Source organism: Denticeps clupeoides, chromosome 13 (assembly GCF_900700375.1).
Source record: "Denticeps clupeoides chromosome 13, fDenClu1.1, whole genome shotgun sequence".
Classification (NCBI taxonomy): Eukaryota; Metazoa; Chordata; class Actinopteri; order Clupeiformes; family Denticipitidae; genus Denticeps; species Denticeps clupeoides.
The window spans coordinates 555,017-571,941 of NC_041719.1; the positions used below are offsets into that span (position 1 = coordinate 555,017).

The following is a 16,925-nucleotide window of genomic DNA, read 5'->3' on the forward strand; positions in this document are numbered from 1 at the left end:
CAGGATGAACAAGAACATGTGCCAACAACACAATCTCACATCCACGTTTATCTAGATCTTACTGATCTTACAGTCAGTAGTGACAGGGACAGTCCCCCCCCCCCGGAGACACTCAGGGTTAAGTGTCCTGCTCAGGGACACGATTGTAGTAGGTGGGGTTTGAACCTGGGTCTTCTGGTTCATAGGCGAGTGTTTCACCCACTAGGCTACTACCGATCTTAAGTTTAAGATCTGATTATTTTATTAGGCAATTAAAATAATTTTGACCCCTGACCTGTGCTCCAGCTGCAGCAGTGATGGCAGATATCGAGTCGGAGGCCCCGCCCACCCAGCCCGTGCTGGCGGAGGACGAGCCGCTCCTGAGTAACCTGGACATCTTCCTCTTCTCCTCATCGCCGGCCTCATCGTCTACTGGATCGTGTTCCGGAAGAAGGCCGAGGCCATCCCCGAGTTCAAGAAGCTCGACGCCCCGTGAGTCTCCGCCCCCTCATCGCAACTCTCCTCCTTTGATTTGCAGTTGGGCATGCTGGGCGGGGCTACGTATTCATGACCGATTTCACAATAAAACAAACAGATTTCCTCTTTTGCTGCGTTTCCTTCGCCACCCTGCTGATTCTACAGAATCACATGATCAAATGCAACACACTCGTCTTTGTGTGTGTGTGTGCGCAGTTTTGCTGGTTTATCACATTTCTCAGTGTCATGGTTCATGTTCCTCCTCTGAAGCTTTTTGTGAGGACCAGCGGACCTCTGTCCTGTCCTCATATTGTGTCCCCGAATCCTGAGCCCTGATTGGCTCAGCCGTCGCTCTGACGCTGAAGAATCCCTCCATGACCAGCGAAGTTGCCATAGAGACCCCCGTTTTCTTTAGTAATAAAAGCCGCGGCGCTGCTGAAGAACAGTTGCCATGGTGACGTGACTGAAGGCGGTGTGGCGGTGTGTGTGTGTGTCTGTGTGTGTGAGAGAGAGAGAGAGAGGGCTGGTATTTGTCTGTGGGAGAGTGTGGAGGAGGGGACGTCACATCTTCAGCTGTTTGTTTTCCTGCGCTGTCGAGTGTTTGTGTGTGTGTGTGTGTGTGTGGGGTGTGTGGGGGGGGGGTAACCATGTCTGGCCGCTGCCCGTGTGTAGGTTGTGTGGTGTGTGGGTGAGAGGGCTTCTCGGCACCGTCATGGGCTGCGTTTTCTCGCTGCCGGAGGACCGGAGGGCCGCGGCCGACAGGTCAGTGTGAGGCCGAGCTACCAGACGGAATCGGTGTCCCGGCTCCCTGTCCCTTTCCGCGCCGGACTTGCTTTGAATATAAAATATGGACCGTCGCCCACACAGGAAGAAGAGCGAGTTTTACGGCGTCAGCGTTCTAGACCTTTTTCCTGCTCCTCAGGGCTGCATCAGGATGCCGGGATTCCTTTCAGTCCCGTAGCCCCATTGTTGACGGTGAGGGGTCCTGAACCCATATCCCGCATTCCTGGACCTGGTATCTGGAAAAGCAGAACGGCCACAGATCCCATCAGGCCTGGATCAGATACGGAATTTAAATGATGGCGCCAGTGGGGCCGTCCCAGTAACCGAGGGATCGGTGCTTTTTTCCTGTTTAGGACTGATGTTCTACTGATGTTCTGAATTTTGTCTTTGCTCTCCAGGCCCCCAGCAGCACGAGAGACGAGCTTCATCGAGAAAATGAAGAAGACGGTGAGTTCAGAAGTCCACAGTGGAAATGGGGTCGGGGCATTTAGCCGACGCCCTTATCCAGAGCGCCTCACAGTCAGTAGTGACGGGGACGGTCCCCCCTGGAGACACTCAGTGGTCTTTAGTGTCTATATCTATAGTTGTTTTTGGCAGCCTGTCTTAATTTCAGTTCTTGTCGAGTCTTTGCAGTTTAGTTTTTATTAGTCTTAGTCACGTCCAGAGTCATTTTAGTCTCATTTTAGTCAGAATTCCTCATGAATAATTTAATTTGGGTTAAATAAATAAAAGTCTATAGTACAAGTACCAAGTAGAACAGACAAAAATATTCTTTTAGTCAAACCCATTTCATAATTAAAACAAGGTTCTCTTATTATATTATTATATTATTATGTTACCTTATAGACTCTAGAATAGTCGACGTCCATTCCAGACACAGAAGACGCTCTGATCTGTTCAAGGTCGCTTCGTCATTTTCTCCCGGCACAAGTATCCGGAAATGGAATTAATGCCGCCGTCGCCTATTGCGGAAGTGAAACACAAACGGCGATATAATAACGGGATTAAACAAGATGCGATAACGTCTCATCTAGTTTTCCCCAACAAAAATGAAGACATTTTAGTCTCGTTTTTATCTTGTAAACCATATTCAGTCTTGTTTTAGTATGTTTGGTTATAGTTATCGTCACATGACCACTATTTACAACTCACTTCGTCATCATGTCAAAAAGGTTAATTGAAAATATATTTAGTCATAAATTTTGTTTTACGAAAAACACTAGTCCCTGCATTTCTTACACCATTGGAGCTTAAAAGTCCACCACTTAAAGGAATAAAGGTTCTCAGCAGAACAGTTTGCTCTATCTGCCCGTGCATCACAGTCATATCCATTCTGGAGTTCATCTGTTTCTTTCTCACAAATCCATCTCTCTCTGTCTCTCTGTCTCTCTGTCTGTCTGTCTGTCTGTCTCAGGGTCGCAACATCGTTGTATTTTATGGCTCTCAGACGGGCACAGCGGAGGAGTTTGCCAATCGCCTGGCCAAGGACGCCCAGCGTTATGGGATGAAGGGCATGGCAGCCGACCCCGAGGAATACGACATGGTATGGTAGCAGGTCATCTTTACGCTGTTTCTCGCGAACGAATGAACCGTTTGGTGACTAATCCAATACGTCCCAGTCTGAACTCTCCAGGCTGACGGAGATTGACAACTCTCTGGCCATCTTCTCCATGGCCACGTACGGTGAGGGTGACCCCACAGACAACGCGCAGGATTTCTACGACTGGCTGCAGGAGGGCGGCGCTGAACTGGGCGGGGTTAATTTCACGGTGAGCTTCATCACTGTGTAGTGGGGCGGGGTTGACTCTGCAGTGAAGTAGCGACCGTGTTGGGGTTGGACTGGACCGTGAGCTTCATCTCTGCTGAGTCAGTTCCCTGGATTCATGATAAAACAGCTGAATCGCTGTTCTCGACGTAATGAATCTTGACTGCTGAGTGAAGTAGTAAAGAAATTAGACAAGAACCCGATTAGAACGGAGCTGAAGGATCTAAACTACGCTGGACCCGTAGTGTGTGGGTTTGTAAAAAGGGTTTATGGGACTCTCATTTCGTCCAAATTAATGCTCTTGTTCTTCAGCTCTTCAGTGTCGGATGTGTGTTTGATTTTTAATGTGTGTTTTTCCAGGTGTTTGCTTTGGGTAACAAGACATATGAACACTATAATGCCATGGGGAAATATGTGGACAAGAGGCTGGAGGAGCTTGGGGCCAAAAGGGTGTTTGACCTTGGAATGGGGGATGATGATGGAAAGTGAGGACACACACACACACACACACACACACACACACACACCCTGCTTGTGTACATACTGTTTTTGGAGGACTTCTGTTAATTTACACTGAATGGCTTCCTCTCTTATTTGTGTTCTAATGTGTGTGTGTGTGTTGCAGTCTAGAGGAAGACTTCGTGTCTTGGCGGGAGCAGTTCTGGCCAGCGATGTGTGAGCACTTTGGTGTGGAGGCAACTGGAGAGGAGTCCAGGTGAGATTTTTTTTTTTTTTTTTTTTTTTTAAATAATGCAGTCTACATACTCTGCATACTGGGACTTCACAGATGTGCGTGTTCCTCCTGCAGCATTCGTCAGTACGAGCTGAAGGTCCACGTGGACATCAGTCCCAGTAAAGTTTACACCGGGGAACTTGGCCGTCTGAAGAGCTTCGAGCAACAGAAACCGTGAGCCTACTGACACAGTTACACTCAGCAGCCAATTCCGCTCATATGGGATTAAATCACGCCGTACTCCTCCCCGGCACCACTACGCCACTCTGCGGTGTGTCCCGTATTCCAGTCACAGCCGCGTCAGCCGCTAAACGGTGATCTCAAGTCTCACGCGTTGAGCGTGAGACGCTCGCGTCTCCGCTGGGTCCTAGAGCCTGTCAACTACCTCCACAGCAGCCAGTCAGGGATGAGCAGTGCTGCATCTGGGTGAAAAGGCGTCCTGGAATTCCTCACGTTATTCTGCTCGCCGGCTAACTGAGAACTAGTCGTGCTCTTATTTCATCATCACAGGACGACTGACGCATTTTCACGTCTCTCTCTCCAAACAGGCGGCATGGTTTTATTGATAACAACAAGACTAATAATAGTTTATTATTATTATTATTATTAATGAAACACCCCAGTCCTGCAGCCCCTCCGAACCGCTCCCCCATCCAACCCATGGACAATGGACTATAAAACATAGGTGGTTCTAGCGGTTTTTATTTATTTATTTATTTATTTTATCCCGCCCGCCAGTAACACGATTGACACATGAAAGTGTGTGTGTGTGTGTGTGTTGTCATCGTTCACGGCCTTCTATATTTTAATTGTTCTTATTTAACCGAGGAAAAGGGCGAAAAAGAGGAGCTGGAGTAGAGGTTGACTGACGTATAGAGGAGAGAAAGGGGGTTGGTTGGTGAACGATAGGTGCAAGTACAGTAGTAGCTTGTCCTTTTACTCTGTGAAATGTGTAGATTTTATAGTATGACAAAGTTGGAGACCCAAACCATGAATCTGCTGGTCCTTTTCCCATTATTCTAAATAACGATTGATGTTGTGCTCGTTTTCTAGTCCTTTTGATGCTAAAAACCCGTTCCTGGCACCAGTGACCGTCAACCGCAAACTGAACAGAGCAGGGGCCGACACCTGATGCACATCGAGCTGGACATCAGCGGCTCCAAGATCAGGTGACGCGGCCGATCGGCAGCCCAGGCCGAGTGTGAGCAGGTGAGGCCTGTTCGCGGTCAGTAAGACTGAAGGTCGCCGTGTGTTCAGGTACGAGTCCGGAGATCACGTGGCCGTGTATCCAACCAACGACAGCGCCCTCGTCAACCGGCTGGGAGAGATCCTTGGCGTGGACCTCGACACCGTTATCTCGCTCAACAACCTCGACGGTACGCCGCTGACCTTGACCTGTTGCGGCAGTGGGTGGGGCTGCGCTGATGACTAAAACGATCTATAAATAAATTATTAGGATGGTGAAGATAAGCTGAAATGTGGTGTGTGTGTCCTCAGAGGAGTCCAACAAGAAGCACCCGTTCCCGTGCCCCAGCACGTACCGCACGGCCCTTACACACTACCTGGACATCACCCACCCCCCTCGCACCAACGTCCTGTACGAGCTGGCCCAGTACGCCACCGACGGCCAAGACCAGGAGAACATGAGGAAGATGGCCTCGTCTTCAGCCGAGGGAAAGGTGTGGAAACTCACGATGGCGCCACGTGTCAGCAGAACGCTGATAACCAGGTCACCGCGGGTCGCGGTACAGATAACCGGTGCGGGTGACTCCGCTGTGAGGAGGGTCGGAATAATGAGCCGGCTGTACTGTGTTGGAATGGGAATTCCAGTTTTTTTTACGCTGCAGCGTTGCATTTGCATGTTATTTCCTCCCCTTACCGTTTATTTGCCGTAATGAAGTGTCTTATCATTGGGCGTGCACAGTTACGGCACGAACCGCTTCTGAGCACAGCAAAACGCGCTCAGAGGGCGTTCGTTTAGAACGTCTGTGTGGGCGAGGCTGAGCGCAGTCGCCACCGGCACTACCGCATCGCATTTCACTTCGGCGCCCGTAATGGTCGGAGGTCCGGTAACGAGGCTGGAATGGGGGTTCTGCCTGCAGGCGCTGTACCAGAGCTTCGTTCTGGACTCCTGCCGGAACATTCTGGCCGTCCTGGAGGACCTGCCGTCCCTGCGGCCGCCCATCGACCACCTGTGTGAGCTGCTGCCCCGCCTGCAGGCCAGATACTACTCCATCGCGTCTTCGTCCAAGGTGCCCCGACGCGCCGCGGCTTTTTGACAAAAACCCGCTCGACCTCGAAATGTGGCTAAAGCGGCGTCTCTCGTTGCCAGGTGCACCCAGACAGCATCCACATCTGCGCCGTCGTGGTGGAGTACGAGACCAAAACGGGCCGCCTCAACAAGGGCGTGGCCACCAACTGGCTGAAGAGCAAGATGCCGGCAACAACGGGCACAAGGCCACCGTGCCCATGTACGTGCGCAAGTCCCAGTTCCGGCTGCCCTTCAAGGCGAGCAGTCCCGTCATCATGGTGGGCCCGGGCACCGGCATCGCCCCCTTCATGGGCTTCATCCAGGAGCGCGGCTGGCTGAAGGAGCAAGGTGGGGTGTCCCGTGCCATGTTGGGGCTCTACCGTCTTCGCCCATGAAACACCTCGTCCTGACTGCTGCTGTTCACTTTGCAGGGAAGGACGTGGGTGAGACAACCATGTATTTTGGCTGCAGGCACAAGGCAGAGGACTTCCTGTATCAAGAAGAGCTGGAGAACTTTGAGAAGACTGGAGTTCTCACCAAACTCAACGTGGCCTTTTCCCGGGACCAGGCCCACAAGGTAGTAAATTCCGCCAGGTGCTGAGATGAGCCAAGAGCGCCCCCTAACGTCATGTTTCCGCAGCAGATTTCCAGAGTCCCTGGTATTTTGAGTGCAGGTGACGGTTCTCATCATTTGCTGCATTTGTTTTTCTCAGATTTATGTTCAGCATATTCTGAAGAAGAACAAGGAGGAGTTGTGGAGGCAGATCCACACAGACAATGCACACATCTACATCTGCGGGTGGGTTCCTAGCAGTGTCTAACATGGACTGGATGTGATCTGGTGTCACGTTATTTGAATAAATGAATAATATTTTGCTGTCGGTTTGGCAGGGACGCGCGTAACATGGCGCGGGACGTTCAGAACGCGTTTTACGAGATTGCTGAGGAGCTGGGCGGCATGACGCGCACCCAGGCCACAGACTACATCAAGAAGCTGATGACCAAGGGCCGCTACTCCCAGGATGTGTGGAGTTAAAGAGCCTGGCATGTACCCCACCCTGCGCGTTCATGAACCATCAGACCCGTATTTTTTTTTTTTTTTTTTTGGTCACCCCGCCTCTGCTACAGGTCATTATGAACACTGTGGACCAAACCCATACAGGAGACTAACCTGGAACCTTGATGCCTCCAGGATCTGTGGTCTCCAGACCCAGCTGATTGAAACATTCAGGCCATGCAAACAGCTCCGAAGAAGCAGCTGGTGGCTCCTTTCCATTGTTTTAGCATATAAATAATGTTAAAAAAAAAAAAAAAAAATCGGTACTAACCAATCAGTTGGATAAGGGATGATGAATGTAGACTTGTGGTGTATTATGCATCGAGCTTGTGACTGTTTAAATCATGGTGGGACAGCTGGACCGTGCAGGACGGACCAGATGTTTTAGTCTGTCTGACCGTCCCCCAATAAAGACGCGTGTAGAGTCTAGAACGAGGATTTTTATTACGTTACTCTGAAGCCGAGTTGCCTTATAAGTAGGTACGTGGGAGACATCAGTGCTGATGCTGCGTATGCTTCCTTTTATGTTTTATATGCAACGTTTCCTGAGCATTAATATCATCTAGGCATGCCTTTTTAAATGAATAAAAGTATGATTTGCAAGATTTGGTTTGAGTGAATAATTGGTTTTAATAGTGGTAGCAATGATTTAATTTGGTTTAATTTCATTCATGGAAAAGATCAGAGGAACGATGTAAAACTTTTAATTTTCAAAGCATTTTCACACGGCAGGAACAAAGTTCATGAACAGTTCTGACAACATTCAGCTATCGTTATCATTATATCTTCATGCAACAAGTTTAAAAAAATTAATATAATTTTTTTTACTCTGTTGAAAACAGAAGGACACGGAGGGCTGGACGGGCTGCAGAGCTAAATGAACGTAGCATAAAACAAAGCAACATAAAAGCCTTCAGATGATTCTCTACGTGGAATAATTTCCTCTGCTCAGACGTAGTTCTTGACCGTGTAGTTGCTGTGTGGGCCGGGCGTGGCCGGGGCGTACCTGGGGAAGTAGCGGGGTCTCTCGGGGGGACAGCTGCTGCACAGGATCCCCCCTCCGGAGAACAGGAACCCGGCGGTGACCCAGCCCACGTAAATGGCCGCCCCCATCTCCCTCTTCAGGGCCTCGTGCACCACCGGGTTGTGGAAGTCCCGGATGATGGAGTTGGCGGTCCAGGAGACGGGCACGGCCGTGGTGAGGCCGGAGAGCATGAAGGTGATGCCCGAGGCCATGACGATGCGCGCCTTCACCCTGCTGTTGCCCAAGCAGTTGGTGCACTCGGCCCCCACCAGGAAGATGACGAAGGCCAGGCACGCCAGCACCATGGTGATGACCACCAGTCCGGGCGGCCTGCAGGTCGGGGTCCAGGTCCAGCAGCGCGTCGTAGATCTTGCACTGCATCTGGCCCTGCGCTCGTACACGCAGTTCATCCACAGCCCCTCCCAGAACACCTGCGCCACCACGATGTTGGTGCCAATGAAGGCCGACACCTTCCACATGGGCAGGGCGCAGATCAGGACGGTGCCAGCCAAGCCGATCATGGACAGGGCGATGCCCAGAACCTGCAGCGCCATCGGGCAGTCGGCTGTGAAGAGCTGAGAGCAGAAGCACACGCGTGTTACACGTCTGTCCATTTACGGATGCTTTTCAATAGAAAAAGGTCCAGTAGAGGGCAGCACGAGATATAGTGAAGAAAAGTTTCAAATTATGATGCTAAAGGCGCTACGTTCAGCTCTTAATCATCACCGAGGAACATGTTACGATTACACAGTCAGAACACTAAGATTCCTTCTACAGGGTGGGCCATTTATATGGATCCACCTTAATAAAATGGGAATGGTGGTGATTAACGTCCTGTTTGTGGCACATTAGTATACGTGAGGGGGCAAACTTTTCAAGAAGGGTGGTGACCATAGTGGCCATTTTGAAGTCAGCCATTGGATCCAACTTTTGTTTTTTCAATAGGAAAAAAATTCATTGGTAATTCCACAAGAAAAACAACAATGTGCTTGGTTTTAACGTAACTTTATTCTTTCGTGAGTTATTTACAAGTTTCTGACCACTTATAAAATGTGTTCAATGTCACCAACCATTCCCATTTTATTAAGGTGGATCCATATAAATGGCCCACCCTGTATAAATGTAATTTGTAACCTATAACCAGCAGATTTTCTGAGGAATCTGTCTTTTGAGTTTTGGGGCATGTTATAAACTCTTTCATGTCCACAGTCCTCTCCACTGATTAGAAATCCCCATATAAGACACCTCTGTCATTCTAGCCCTGCATTCTAGCCCTTTTTATGCAGTTTTGTCTTTAAAATGACGAACATCGCAGCCGTTCTTAGAGCAGTGACGTCATCGCCGTGCTAGCGCCCCCTGCTGGATGACTGCAGTTACGTTTTTATTCCCATCTGTCCTGATGTGATTTTCCACAACATGTTCCCATCTAAACTGTATGTAGAGTGTCTTGGGACATCCTGACAACTGTCTTTCTGCAGAAATCAGCTTTTACAACGCGAGAATCGTGGGGTGGGGTTTTTCCATCCCTCCCTTTTGCCCACATAAGCCTGGAAAAAGATTTATTTTAGATTTATTTAAGTTTATTAATTGTCGAGTTCATAGCATTGATGGGTTGTCAGTACTAAAAAAAAAAATCCCATAACTACTTCTTACACCCAACACATTTTTAAATCTTCCAAAAAATGTATACACAGTTCATAGAGGAACGAAAACTTTTGTAACAATTCGCAGATTTTGGCATTTTATTCATTTTAGACAAAATTATGTTAACTTCTCAACATCTCTTGTTCATCTTCACCTTGTTTTTCGCTTGCACTGATTCTCTTGTGTCACCGCTGACACATTTTCAGGTCCATGTGTGACCCAGCAGGACATTTTTACAGCACAGACACGCCCAGAAACCTGCGCGCAGTTTCACCCAGTCGATAACCTCCATAGCACCTGAACGGCCAAACCTGATGGACCACTTTATCTTCAGAAAGTAAACCGCATTTTTTTTCTGGTGCACACACGGCTGCGGAGGCTGCGGCGGCTCGGCCTGTGTCTGTGGGGGAATGTTTGGTGCTCTCACTCTGACCAGATCTGCCCCGCCTCGCCAGAGCCGCTGCACTGATCTGTTACAGGGTGAAGGATCACAGAGATCACGGAGCGTTTTATAACGTTCTTTATTCAGAATAACTCAGAGCTGCAGGTTATAAAATTAACCGTCAAGAGAGCAAAATGTTCACAACAGTCACACCTTTTTCTAAAGCTCACATTCACAACCAATAATTTACTGTAGAAATCCGAATCCAGGTACGAGACGGTGCTCCAGCCACATGCTTCTAGATGTAGGTCTTGGTTGGAGTGGCGGAGCGTGGCGGAGTTGGCTTGTGGCTGGGCACAGAGCTGGACTTGTTGGACATTCTGGAGGACCGCGCTGGATAGTACTGCTGCGATGGTGGTCTGCTGGTCTTTGCAGGGCAGTAGATGCAGAGCAGCGCGCCTCCCAGGACCAGAAGGACCCCTGCCCCCCACCCGATGAAGATTGAAGCCCCCAGCTCCCGCCGCTGGGCATCCATGAGCAGGGGGTTGTAGAAGTCGTGAATGATGACGCTGGCCGTCCAGGAGACGGGGACGATGCACAGCAGCCCAGCGATGATCAGCATGATTTCTTCCGCTCCTCTGTCATGAAGGTGGTGCATTTGCCCCCAGCGAATATAGTGAGAAGCCCCACAATGCCCATCAGAATCGAGGCCACCATCATCGCCCGGGCCGCCTGCAGGTCGGAGGTCAGGGCCAGCATGGAGTCGTAGACCTTGCACTGCATCTGGCCCGTGCTCTGCACCACGCAGTTCATCCAGATGCCCTCCCAGATGATCTGCGCCGTTGATGTTGGCGCCGATGAAAGCGGTCACCCTCCACATGGGCAGGCCGCAGGTCAGGATCACCCCCACCCAGCCCAGCAGGGCCAGGCCGCTGGCCATCACCTGCATCCCCACAGACGGCATGTCGCCGGCATCCAGATGGTGTCTGGCGCTACAGGGTCACGCCGCTGTCTTTTTAAGGGGAGCTTTTAGGGCGTGTGGCGGATGAAATACCAGCCGTACGGGATTTTTGTCATTCACTGCTGCTCTACACTCAGTGGTGCGTTCTGTTACCTGCATTCAAGCGCATGTCTTTTTACGCATTCTGTTGCGTTACAGCCTTGTTCCAAGATTCATTAAATTAGCTTTTCCCCTCAGAATTCTTCACACAACACCCCATAGTGACAATGTGAAAAAAGCTTCCTTTAAAATGGATAAAAATCGAGAAATCACATGTACGTAAGTATTCACAGCCTTTGACATGAAGCTGAAAACTGAGTTCAGGTGCCTCTTGTTTCCCCTGATCATCCTTGAGATGTTTCTGCAGCTTCATTAGTGGAATAATGTCCACTTGTGGAATAAACTGTTGATTGGTCCTGATCTGGAAAGGCACACACAGCCTTTCCCAACTGCTTTGGTAATTATGTTTCAGTGCAAAACGAACAGTCAAAAAATATTCTAATATTCAAAGCTTGTAAAGTCCATTGAGTCAATTGTTGTCGCCTTGTGAATTAGGTGTCAGGTGTGTATAAAAAGAACCCCAGAACCCCACTAGACCTTCACATCAGCTGCAACTAGACCTCTGCAAACATGCCTAACATTCACCTTGAGACTAAAATGTTGATTATCAAGAAGCTGAAGACCAGATCCACTGTGGAAGAAGACACCCTCAATGTGTCTCAGATGTGGAGACGTTTTTTACAAGCCCAAGTCGGATTCTACCTGGAAATAGGTACCATGGTTGAATCAGTGACCAGAAGCCAGCACTAAACAAAAGACAACTGAAAAACCATGTGGCATTTGCCAAGTCTGTTCTAATTTCTATACAGAAGTCAGACAAGAAGAAGGTTACAAGTTCATCTAAATCTTCTCTAAAGAGGAAGGTCTTGAGCTGCCGTGTGAAGGTGCTCAGTGACTGAGCTGGAAGTTCATTCCACCACCGAGGGGCCAAGATGGAGAAGAGTCTAGATGAGCGTCTTCCTTTTATCTTCAGAGATGGAGGGACCAGGCGAGCAGTACTGGAGGCTCGGAGTATACGAGGTGCGGTGCGATTCGTCTGATATTGTAGAGAAGGAATCTACATGAGTCTACAGGAAAGGTTTCTGATGTGAGTCGAGAAGGAGAGTTGGTTGTTGGTCTATTGTTACTCCAAGGTTGCGGGCTGTTGTAGAAGGAGAGAGCTGTAAGTTGTCCAGGTAAATAGCAAGATCCTGATGTGGTGAAGAATCTGCTGGAATGAATATTAGTTCAGTTTTGGTGGGATTGAGTTGGAGGTGATGGGCTGCCATCCAAGACAAGATGTCAGTTAGACATGCAGAGATTTTGGAAGCAGCATGTAGATCTGAGGGAGGAAAGGAGAAGAGGAGTTGTGTGTCATCAGCATAGCAGTGGCAGAAGGTGGATTTTTCAGATGAATCTTCTGTTGAATTACACCACCTACTGGAGCCCACATGGATCTCAGCTTCACCCAGAAAACAGTGAAGTTTGGTGGCTGAAAATAATGATCTGGGGTTCCATCCAGTATGGGGGTGTGCAAGAGATCTGCAGGGTGGAAGTCAACTTCAATAGTCTGAAATACCAAGAAATCTTAGCTACCTTTTATATTCCCAACCATAAAAGAGGCCAAATTCTGCAGCAGGATGGTGCCCCATCACATACTTTCATCTCCACATCAAAGTTGCTCAAGGCAAAGAAGATCAAGATGCTCCAGGATTTGGGGTAGGATGAAAGAGGAAGCATAGAAGACGAAACCAAAGAATATCGATGAACTCTGGGAAGCATGCAAGACTGCTTTCTTTGCTCTTCCTGATGACTTCATCAACAAATTGTATGAATTCTTGCAAAACTGCATGGTCATACAAGATATTAAATTTGGATCTCACAATACCACTATCTGCCATTTACATTTACAGCATTTACCAGACGCCCTTATCCAGAGCGACTTACAGTCAGTAGTTACAGGGACAGTCCCAGTCACTCAGGGTTAAGTGTCTCCATATTTTTGTATTTGCAGTAAATTTGTTCAATTTCTGTATAGGCGACAACTTTTGTCTTGCCAAAATTTGGCCTTTCTGTCGTGATTAAATAATACATCTTTTTTAGTGAAACTAATTCATTTCAATGCATTAAAGATATTTGGTATTGATTAATTAATTAATTAATTAATTAAAATCAGGTAAATAGCAGGTGTTTCTACAAAATAGACAAGCAACAAGACTTTGTCAGGAACTGTAACGGTTAAGGAAGCGGCCCCGTAATCAGAAGGTTGCTGGTTCGAATCCCGATCCGCCAAGGTACCACTGAGGTGCCACTGAACAAAGCACCGTCCCCACACACTGCTCCCCGGGCGCCTGTCATGGCTGCCCACTGCTCACTCAGGGTGATGGTTAAATACAGAGGACACGTTTCACCGTGTCACTGTGTGCTGTGCTGCAGTGTTTCACAATGACAATCATGTCATTTTCACTTTCATCAACCAATCAACCAATCTGGCCTGTATGGTAGAGTGGCCAGATGGAAGCCACTCCTTAGTAAAAGGCACATGGCAGCTTGTCAAAAGGCACCTAAAGGCACCTAAAGATGGAACTTTGGATGAAACCAGGCACCGCTCATCTCCAGGCCAGTACCATACCTACAGTGAAGCATGATGGTGGCAGCATGCAGGAACTGGGCTGCAGGAACTGGGAGAATAGTCAGGATGGAGGGAAAGATGACTGCAGTAATGTACAGAGACATCCTGGATGAAAACCTGCTCCAGAGTACTCTTGAACTCAGACTGGACAACTTTCAGCAGGACAACGACCCTAAGCACACAGCCAAGGTATCAAAGGAGTGGCTTCAGGACAACTCTGTGTCCTGAATGTCCTGGAGTGGCCCGATCCCAGACATGGATCCACATTAAACTTATAAACTGCTTCATGTACACCAGGGTGCACAAAGAATTATGGTCAGTGATGTGGCTCAGCTGATCCTATTTCAGTGTCAGAACACATTTTCGGGTTGTGTGGAAGCTACGATGAAGCAACAATCCTTGGTACTGGACACAGAACAGAGGTGACTGGGACGCTAAAAATTTGCAAGTTTGAAGCAGAAGATGCAGACTGGCCTGATACACAAGGAACATGAGGAACAGCATGACAATGACAACAGCATATTTGGGCTTCCTAGTGGCCGGTGGGGGAGGAGCATGGCAGTGGGTGGATCTGAGGAATGTCAGCGAGATTCTTCCAAACATCAACCACAATCTCCACTCCACTAATCAAATAGATTATATTTGTTCTATTAATGGTAACGTTCCTTGGCAACGCTGATATTGCCACGCCCGGCTTCTCTATCTTCCCATGACAGATATTAATGTAATTATATAAATTGCATAAAAAAGTGATCTTATTAATAAAAAACATTTCAAAGGCAGTAGAAAGAGTTGACTGTCCTCCTCAAACAGGGAAGTGCATCTCAGCCTGAGGGTGTCCTACCAGTTCTACCAGTCGGGCCGGCCCACTGAGGTCTGGGTGATAAGGAATTCTTCATGGGTTGTGTCATTTTGAAACGTTTTCTGCCCATTAAACCGCCAGGTTCAGGTTCCACGTTTAAAAAAAAATTTAAATCGCAGGACACAAACACATTTGATACAGACTTTGTTGATTCAGTATAATTTTTTTATGTTTATAGCAAATTACAAAAAAAAATATGAACATAAATGTGGTCAGACAAAAGCCAGATATATTATCGTAATCACAGTTCCTGCTGAAATATTACCAGCAGTTGGTTTAATTAAAAGAAAGCCTGCATGAATGTGACCTGAAGCATCGTGAGGTCATCTAGACATCTAACAAACGTTGTTATAAAATGACGTAGTTATGTATTGCACTCATTTTTAACCATGTGTTATCCAAGACACCACGATCCAAACCACATTACTTTCCAGAGAAGGTGTTTTCACTAGACAGAGTCACAGGAAGGGCGGAGCGCCTCGGCCGGGTCACACGTATGCCCGCTGGTGGCGGCGGACCGTGGCTGCGAGTACTTGACGTTGTACGGCTTCTCCTCCTCCCGTGGGCAGGAGCTGCAGAGCAGGCCTCCTCCGAGGATCAGCATGGCGGCGGCGCCGAAGCCGATGTACAGCGAAGCTCCCAGCTCCCTCCTCTGGGCGTCCGTCATGATGGGGTTGTAGAAATCCCTGACGATGGTGTTGGTGGACCAGCAGACCGGGATCAGGCACATGACTCCGGCGATGAGGAAGATCACGCCGCTGGCGATGGCCACTTTAGCCTTCGAGGTCTCGTTCTCCACAAAGTTGGTGCACTTCCCACCAGCGATGCCGAGGATGATGCCAAAGAAACAAGCGAGGATGGAGATGACGGTGAGGGCCCGGGCCGCCTGCAGGTCCTCAGAGAGAGCCAGCATGGAGTCGTAGATCTTACACTGCATCTGCCCGGTGCTCTGCATCACGCAGTTCATCCACAGGCCTTCCCAGATGATCTGCGCCGTCACGATGTTGGCGCCGATAAACGCCGTGACCCTCCACATGGGCAGTGCACAGGCTATAATGACTCCCAGGAACCCGATCAAGGCCAGGACCAAGCCCAGCATCTGCCTGCCCATGGACACCATTGTGGCTTCGTCTGTAGATCGCAGCTGATGAAGGGTTCGCCTCGCTCGCTCGCGGAGATGTGGAGCACTGGTGGAACACACCTTTCGCTCCAAGCATTTAATGTGTACCCGGAAAGGAGTGGCCAGCCACCGTGACCAGAAACTGGTACTTTCCAGCTGGACAGGATTCCTCAGCCCAACGCTGCTCGCAGAGCCAGTTTCGGTGAGACAGATACACATCAGTCTGATACACGGCATCGAAAGGAAGGACGACCACAACGATGCGTCAACGGCTGAAACTGCTCCCGTGCTGAGCTCAGGGCTGAGAGGGAACGTGGATCCCAGAAGATGGCTGAAACCATCAACGTCATCAGCAACGTTGGAGAACGTTGCGTTAATAACCCGAATATGGAAGCAACACAAAGTATAGACTCCATGTCGCATCGCTTCATTTCGCAACATTACTGACCTTCTATAATAATGATTTATATAAATATTAATACTCACTATCTACAAAATTATGCAACATTTAGAGCACACATTATATATATTAGACACAATTAGTTTAAGATTTTGATGTTTTTATAATTTCTCTTTTTCAAAATATGTCTAGCTGCCAGGAAGAAAGAAGGTGCCACAACCTGGGACACCATTCAGCAGTGAATTTACGTAAAAGGCACAAATGTGTTCTTGGAAATGGAAGTGTGAAGAGTTTGTGAAGCTGGAAGGTCTTGTTGGCGCACGCACCATAAATTTGGTTTGACCTAATTTCTCAACGGCACAACTAAAGAAATCAGCCGTTCTCCATAAGCCTGAAAGGCTAAGATTCAAGCAACAGCATTTGTGGCCAAGTTCTGAACCGCGTTTTATGCCGACAAGTATATAGAACGTCAAAGCTGCCACAGTTCGCCACTTGCGAAGCTTGTTGTGGTGTGGTGCGGTGTGGTGTACGGTGGTGTAAAACGAATGTGATCAAACACCGTTAAAAACAACATTCATGTTCAAGTGCCATAAAAAGCGGCATTCTGAACAAGCCCTCAATGCCGCTTTTTATGCCATGAAGTGTCACCAAAAGACCAAAAGAGTTTTTTTTTTATCATCTCTGCCATACGCCCTGTCAGGACCCAACCAGTCCGATCAGACATTTCACACACTACTTTACAGTTACAAATTTACCAGAGCGTTTTCACAGTCCAGG

At 48.5% G+C, this 16,925-nt stretch overlaps 4 pseudogenes; 2 read left to right on the plus strand and 2 right to left on the minus strand.

Moving 5' to 3' along the window:
• The first annotated feature begins 144 nt into the window (after positions 1 to 144).
• LOC114802670 (NADPH--cytochrome P450 reductase-like) lies at positions 145 to 7,650 on the plus strand (annotated as a pseudogene).
• Positions 7,651 to 7,978: 328 nt separating this feature from the next.
• LOC114802157 (uncharacterized) lies at positions 7,979 to 15,830 on the minus strand (annotated as a pseudogene).
• Positions 9,969 to 11,059, minus strand: LOC114802738 (claudin-4-like; annotated as a pseudogene).
• A 245-nt stretch (positions 15,831 to 16,075) lies between the features above and the next one.
• Positions 16,076 to 16,925, plus strand: part of LOC114802159 (cullin-3-like) — a 5,514-nt pseudogene continuing 4,664 nt past the window's right edge.